The following is a 7960-nucleotide window of genomic DNA, read 5'->3' on the forward strand; positions in this document are numbered from 1 at the left end:
GGTGCTAATTATCACTACAATGGCAACCGCATTACAACATAAAAACATATCAAATTACCATGGTGTACACCTTAACTTTACACAATGTTATATGTCAAATACAGACGGTCCCCAACTTAATGATGGTTCAACTTATGATTTTTCAACTTTACGACGGTGCGAAAACGATACATATTCAGTTGAAACTGTACTTCAAATTCTGAACTTTGATCTTTTCCCGGGCTAGTGATATGTGATGCTGGGCAGTGGCAGTGGCAGCCACCACATCGCCCAGTCAGCCACGCATTCACGAGGGTAAACAACCAACAGACTTACAACCATTCTGTACGCAGACAACCATTCTGTTTTTCACTTTCAGTACATTATTCAATAAATTACATGAGATATTCAACACTTTATCATGAAATAAGCTTTGCGTTAGATGATTTTGCCCAACTGTATGCTAATAAGTGTTCTGAGCATGTTTAAGACGGTAGGCTAGGCTAAGCTATGGTGCTCAGTAGGTTAGGGGTAATTGATGTATTTTCAGCGTAAGATAGTTTCAACTTCCGACGGGTTTATCAGGATGTAACCTCATCATAAGTCAATGAAGGTTTGTACATTTCAATTAAAAAATGAATACTAACTGATAGTCACAGAAAGCAGGTAAGTGGTTGCTCAGGATGAGAAGGAGGGATTGCCAAGGGGCACAAGGAAACTTTTGGGGGTGACTAGTTTCACGAGTATATACATATGTCAAATATTATCAAATCGTATGCTTTAAATATGTGCAGTTTATTGTATGTCAATATTGCCTCAATAAAACTGTTCAATAAAAAGAAAGAAAAAGGTCCCCAGGTTGGGTAAAATGACAACAGCAGCATTTACTCTGTAATTTTAGCAGAAGTAATATTACTGCGTAATTTAACTATGCAATAGTATCAACATACGAGAGCAGTGAAGACAAGAGGCAAGAACACGCATGCTCTCCTAGAAAACACATTCCTTGATGCCACCAGTGGAGACAAATTCTGAACCCTGGAACGTACTGATTTGTTGTTTTATCTTTTGCTCCTGCTCCTGCCGTTGTTATTGTCCCACTGAGCCTGGAAGGCCCCTAGAGCACAGCCAATGCGCTCTCTTTCCTCTTTTGAAAGGCCATCTGCCCTCTCACTTCCAGGAGACCTTCCCCAATTAAGTTAAGGAGGGAGAAGAATGATCTTCCTCTAGGCAAGCCCTCCTCGAACCCACCATCACCTAATCTACAAACCTTAAGTGCCACAGGCTGGCTGGTACTTCAGCTCCCGCCCGCTGTGAGGCTAAGTGCATGTGTGTTACTAGAGCTCCAGAATTGGGTTTAGATTCTTCAGAGCAGGGGCCTGGGCCTGCTGTGTGTTTTTTTTTTTTTTTTTTTTTTTTAGGATCAGGGTGGCGCCAAGAAAGTGGTCACCTAATGAGACAGGTGTTTTCTGTGCATGGATTCTCACAGAATCAGCAGAGCTGAACTAGCCTCTCTTATCCTCTGGGGGCATTATGGGAAAAAGACAGATTATCTCCTAAATCTATGTCTTAAGTACCTCCTTGTTATCAGGTCATCAGGAATTTGGGGAGGTTAAGACTAATTGCCCACTCTCCCATCCCCCATCCCATCACATCCCCCAAGGCCTACGGGTGGGGACCAAGGGACTGAGTGAAGTGGCTCAGGGGTGGTCCAAGGGTGGTCCAGGGCCTCCTGCCCTTGTGGGTGGTCACAGGCTTCTCAAGCAAACAAAATCCACTTGCTAGCAGATGGAACCTCCAAGTTACTTTCTGGGAGGCCTTTGGAATGGGAGTGGCCCCCAGCCCCCCAGGAACTCTTCTGGGCAAAGGCAGTGTCCCAGCTCCAACCCAACGCCTCTGGGCATGAGTGAAAGGAGGCAGAAAGTGAGTAGTGGTTGGCCGGTCGGCTCCCAGAATCCTACATTCAGTAGGGTAATAACAACAAACTGATGACTGCTAAATACTTGCCAGGGATGGAACATGAGGTCTTCTCTCAAAGGAACTAACTCACTCATATTCCTACAGAGAACGAACCTTGAGATGAAGTGGTGAAGAGATAAAGATGGCAATGTTAATAAAAATGTTAAAGACTTGATTTTTACTCTTCACTACAGCACTGCCTGCCACTCAGATTTTAACACACACACACACACACACACACACACACACACACAATCTTCTTCCACATCCCTTCCTTACTCTGTGTGACAGCAGAGTTAACAAAAAGTTAGCAGAAAGATGTGGAAAATCTCCCTGTTGGTTTTATGAATGGGCATTGTGTGCCCTGCCAGCACTGCCAGAGAAGCAGTTGATCCCTGGAGCCTGGCAAAGTCAAAGGTGTGGGAGGAGGAAATGATAAGAACAACATCAACAATAATAGTAAGAGCCACAGAATAATAGCAGCTAACACTTACTGGGTGGTTACCATGTGCCAGGCACCATGCTGAGTGCTTTACAGGCATTATCTCATTTAATCCTCACTCAAACCCTGGGAAGTGGGTTCTGAGACTCAGAGTGGTTATGTGACTAGTCCATAGTCACACAGCCAGTAAGTGATAGGTCTGGGATATGAACGCAGAGAGCCTGTGCTCTTCCTCCTCCGGATAATACCGGGCTCGAGAAGAATACTGAGTTAGACTGGAAGAGGAAGGGAGCTTCGGGAAGGGCAGGTGGAGTGAGAAGTGGAAAGTACCAGCACTGGGACAAGAAGGGGGTCCCTCGAGAAGATGGGAACCTAGGGCAAAGTTTCCTCAATCTGGGCAAGCTGTTTAACCTCTTGCTTCTTGTTGGTCTGGCTGAGAAATGTTCTGGCACTTTCCCTCGCAGATCCTCCTGCATGAAACACCCCTCCCTGCTCTGCCTGACCCTCCTCACCACCCTGGGAGAAGGCTGGGTGGGGTCTCTTTGCCAAGTAACTCACGTTAGGACACAATTTCCCGGGCCAAAAAGTCAGGGCACTCTGGTGTGTCTGTGGTTTTGCAATGTGCTGGGGAGGGTGCAGGGCAAGAGGGCAGTGAGAGAGGAAAACTGATGCATGGCGGGGGCGGTATGTGTGTGTCCAGGTGTTTTTATCCAATTAAATCCCACAAGGACCAAGTCCCCCTCCACATCCAGGCATGGGAGATGCAGAAGTCCCAGAACAAATACATGGCTAGTCCTCGCCCTTCCCCAGGGGGTCTGGACAGAAACATGTGGGACATTTTAGTTCTCGGCTGGCTGAGAAAATGAAAATCTCTATCCTCTACCTGAACCTCTGGGCTTCCAGAGCAATCCCAGGACCCTGGGGAAAGATGGGACTCAACCAGCCCGTGCCTGCAGTAACACCTGTGGTGGGGCAGTTTTCCTGTCCCTTTGGTGCCCTCTGCCTCTCTTTTTCCCCTCTCCCCTCCAGGGCCTCTGCATGGGCGGTGGAGGGGATGGGGGAGGCGGGAGATCAACATGAAATCCCCTCAGCTTGTGGGGCGGGAAAGCCTGGCCAACCTTTGTGTTTTATCAATCCGTCCTGGGGGCGCTGGGCTCCCCACCTGGGCCATCCACTTTGCATCTCCCAGGATGCAGACTGGGGTTTGCACCGAGCCACCCACACTGGCTGACCTGGTCTTTTATGTGACATGCATTCGCCAAACAATTATAGAGGCTTTGAAGGTCAACCTGTGGCCAGGAAAGAGAGAGAAAGGCGTCTTCTCTCCCTTTTCTGCCTAGCCCAATCTCCCCCGCACCACCCTGCCCCCTTCAAGGTCTAGCTCAGAGCCGAGGCCCTCACAAAGCCTTCCCTCCCTCCTCCAACTGCTGCTGACCTCAGAGCCCCGGCCGCCTCTGGCCCCTGCTCCAAGGAGCACAATTAGCACCTGACCAGCCGCTGGCCTCGCCTCTGCTTGTATCAGTGTCTTAGTCATCTCTCCCACCCCACCCCCTTCGCTCGTCTCCCCTACAGCACCTAGCACAGGTTGGGCACACAGTAGGTGTTAATAAATATCCTTTGAATTGAAACTCAGCGGCCCCTATGAGGTCAGAACCGTCATAAGCACCCCGACCAGCAGTTCCTTGGCAACCAGCGCTGGGGTCCGAGCTATAGGGCATTAGCGGTGCGGCTGCTATTACAGGCCATGCAAGACTCAGCGGCCAGAGATTTGCAGGTAGGTTGGTGTTGATGAGAAAAGCCCCTGACCCCTAGGAAAGCGCCCATGGGATTCTGGGTACCTCGGATGAGTTTCCTCTCTCCCCTGCAGAACTAGTTTTCAGTCTGAGAACCACAAAGGGAATAAATTGGCAGTGAATCCAGAAACCTCTTTGCAGCTTAGAAATCCTGGAGAGAGAAGCAAGCCTGCGTTGGGGTCAGGCCCAAGCTTGAGGGGAGAAGGCTGCCCAAGGCCCTTCCAAGCTTGGTGGGGGACCTCCGGGAGGTGCTGGGGGCATGGCAGGCAGAGGGGCTAGAGGGGAGTCTGGGGGTGGCCCTAAGTAACGCCGTCCTGTCCTGCAAACCAACAAATCACACCACTGAATGCTTGCCACCTGCAGCCCACACAGGAATTGGGTCTCCCCCTCCCTCTCATTCACCCAAATCCCAGGGCAGGCCTCTGTCCAGGGATGGCGTCCTGACCAGAGCCCAGCCAGTGTCCCCAGACAAGGAGAAGCCTCCAAGTCTGAGGTACCTGGCTCCCCACACTGGCTTTGAATTAGGGATTCGAGCCCGGCTTCAAATTTTGGTTATTTATATAGATGACCTAGCCACCCTCTCTGGCCCCCTCCCACACTCCCCACCCTGACTCTGGCCCATGCCAGAAGGTACACACAGTCCCGGAAGACAGGCGGTGCCTTCTTCACCTCTGTATTTCCCTCACTGCCCCTTCGCTGATGCCTAGTACTGGGACTGGTTCTCAGCAAATGTGCGCTGAGTTGAATCTGAGTTTTAGGCACCGTGTAAGACAATACCATAAGGCTCGCTTGCGCTTACCATGTGCCGTGCACTGTTCTAATAATAAGCAGCTTATGTGTATTGATGTATTTCACCCTTAGCAAAACTTTATGAGGTAGGTCTGATTTGACAAATGAGGAAACTGAGGCACACAATTGACTGGGATCACACAGTTAGTAAATAACAGAGCTGGGATATAAACCCAGACAGTCTGGCTCTAGGGATGGGAGGGAAAATGAAAAAGTTGAGGGGTGAGGGGTGAGGCTCGCAAGGACCAAGGCCAAACTTCGGTGCAGAGCTTTCCCTGGGAAAGCAACCCCCTCAGCCTGAGTCTGGCTGGGCCTCTCAGGGAGGCCCTGAATTTTGCAGGCTAGGGATATTTTGGACATCCTATTAATCAGGCCCCTGAATGACGGACCACAGCACCCTCGTTTTTAGATTCCCATGTAGGACAGAGGAGACAGAAGCTGCTGTCCCACCACTTAGCTCAAGGCAGGGGGAGGGCTGCTTTCAGGCCTCCAGTTTGTCCAGGGGTGGGCGCCAGTTCCTGAGCAACCACCGAGCAAACAGTGCAGCAGTGGGAGGAATGCCAGACATAGTTGCAAACAAGCCACTCCTTCGGCTCACAGCTAGAGGCTGGGTGAGGGTGGCAACGTGGAGCCTGCTCAACGACCCCCACCCCTGCAACTCACACCTCCCAGGCTTTGAACCCAGAGACAACCACTTGCAAGGCAGCCTCTTCCCCACACTGGCCAGGATAGGAAGTCCTCCAGGATAGTTAATTCCTCCACTTAACTCAAGATAGCTCCCCGTTATCTGTTACTGCTGTGGGTCTACTGAATTAATGGCTGAGAAAGTGCCTTATAATCGGTAAAACCCTACATAACTAACCGCGAGGAGGAATCTGCATTCTTGCCGTGCAAACGTGACCCTGAGCATTTTCAGTGCCAAAGTGTCCTGTCTCCCCAGAGGAGAGAGTTAGATCTGATCCCTTCACCTCCCCCCCTCCAACCTGGCACTCAGGCCAGGGGTCAGCTCGCAGTGGGTGAGTCCCTGATGGGTGTGCCCACCAGCTGTTGGGGCCAAGCAGTGGTGGCTCTGGCCCTGGGGTGGTGACCTCACTTCCGCTCCTACCTCCCCAGCACTCCTCCCATATGAGGCCCCACCAGGCCAAAATCGAGAAGTTCAAGGTTAACTGATCCTCCCCACTTTAAGAGCTAATTAAAATGATTAGCCACAATGAACCGCCAAACATTAACCATAAGAAGCTGCAGGACCAGACAGGCCTCTATCTCGGGCAGAAGGATGAGGGGCAGGAATCAAACGGCCATCAAATCCCATGGCTGGCGTGTGGGGGGTGGGCAGCCGGGGAGAACCTGGCCGAGGCGCGGAGCCAATGGGGTCAGGAGGTGACTTTGGTCAGGAAGGCCGTGTAGTGAGGGAAGGGCGGCAGACTTCGGGTGCGACGGAGGGACCGGGAATCCATAAAGCCGCCGCCTCAGCAGTCTCCAAAAGCAAGGCGCTGTCGGCAGGGGACCCCGCGCTGCGCGGCTGCTGAGTCCCCGTGCCGGCAGCAGAGGAGGGAACAGAGAGGCGGGAGAGCCCGGGAGAGCGGGAACACGGGAGCGGGAAGGCTGGCGGCCGGCTCACACCGAAACTCCGGCCCCTGACGAGAGAGGTCTCTATTTTGGCGACCCAGTTATCCAAGTCATAGGTTCATAGGTGTGTGTGTGTGTGTGTGTGTGTGTGCGCGCGTGTGCGTGTGTGTGTGTGTGTGTGGAGAGAGAGAGAGAAAGAGAGTGTGTGTGTGTGTTACCCTAAGGCGCCTGGTCCCAGAAGCCCTAAAGGCCGCCAGATCAATCTAGCAGCCCCGCCAGTGAGGCCCAACCTCCTGCCCTCGGGCACCGAGCTGTTGGGGCGGGCTGTCACGATAGGCCCAGTCACGGACCCCGGGCTGCCTGGGGAGAAGGCAAACCGGCCCCCACCCCGACTCAGGAAATCGACTCAGCTTCTAACCCAGGATCCGTGGTCCGGGTTCCACAACGCACACGCGGTGGGGCGAGGCAAGGGCGGGACTCAACACGCCGCCGCTCTCCCACCCTTCCCTGGGCCCCAAGCCCCTACGCTCCGGGGCCCAGGCGTCCCCTATCCCGCCCTCAGGCAAACTTTCTGAGGTCCCCGAAGGCTCAGAAAACCGGCGCCATCGACGTACCTGCCGCCGAAGGAGCTCGGTAGCGGGGCCGGGGTCGATCGCCGCGGTCCCCTCCCCGCTCTGAGGGCCGAGACGCGGGTCCCCAGCCCGGCCAGCCCGCTTTCTCCCCTCGGAAGCCGGGCCGGGCGAGTGGCGCCGATACCTCGGCGCCGGCGAAAGGAGAAGTGGAAGTTGAGCGCGGCGCCCGGTCGGTCCCCGCGCCCGCCGGGGCCACCGTCCCCCTCCCTCCCTCCCTCCCTCCCTCCTCTCCTCCCTGCCCGCCTGCCCCCGCGGCCCCGCGCCCGTGACTCACCTCGGCGCCGGGGCAGGCTGGTCCGGGCGGGCGAGGCGCAGGGCTCTCCCACACGTCGCGCCGCCAATGGCAAGTTGGAGGGCGAGATGCAAATACCAGGTGAGACGGCGGCGCCCCTGATAAAACGACTCCGGGGAGTGGGGTGGAGTGCGGGGGGAGCCGGGTGGACGCCGGGGAGGGTCAGGCCGAGGGAGGGGGCGGCGGGGGCGCCCGGGGAGGGGGCGCGAGCCAGCGGAGACCTGCAATCAGACAACCGAGCGAAAGGGGAAATTGCACTAGAGACACACACGTCCCCGCAGGCGGCGGCTGGGGCGGGCGCGAAGGAGGCAGGGCGGGAGGGAGGGAAGAGCCGGAGGGAGGGACCGACGGGAGGGACCACGGGCGGGCGGGGGGGGAGGGCGCGAGGGAGGGACGAGGCGTCTTGGTGGAAACAGCGCCCCTCCACCCCCGGCCCGCCGCGGTCGCCAGCACGGCAGGGGGAGCCGTGCCAGGGGCCCGCGCGGCCTCTCCTTCCCCTCCCGGC

The 7960-nt window shown here is 54.8% G+C and overlaps 1 protein-coding gene across 2 annotated transcripts in view; it reads right to left on the reverse strand.

Moving 5' to 3' along the window:
* Positions 1-7544, reverse strand: part of ELF4 (E74 like ETS transcription factor 4) — a 38039-nt gene extending 30495 nt beyond the window's left edge. For both annotated transcript variants that reach the window (XM_082681828.1, XM_082681827.1), the window contains exon 1: positions 7438-7544. The gene's annotated coding sequence lies outside the window, so the exon portion shown is untranslated. The remainder of the gene's footprint in view (positions 1-7437) is intronic.
* Positions 7545-7960: the final 416 nt, after the last annotated feature.

This window comes from Grampus griseus, assembly GCF_964374135.1.
Source record: "Grampus griseus genome assembly, chromosome: X".
NCBI classification, from domain to species: Eukaryota; Metazoa; Chordata; class Mammalia; order Artiodactyla; family Delphinidae; genus Grampus; species Grampus griseus.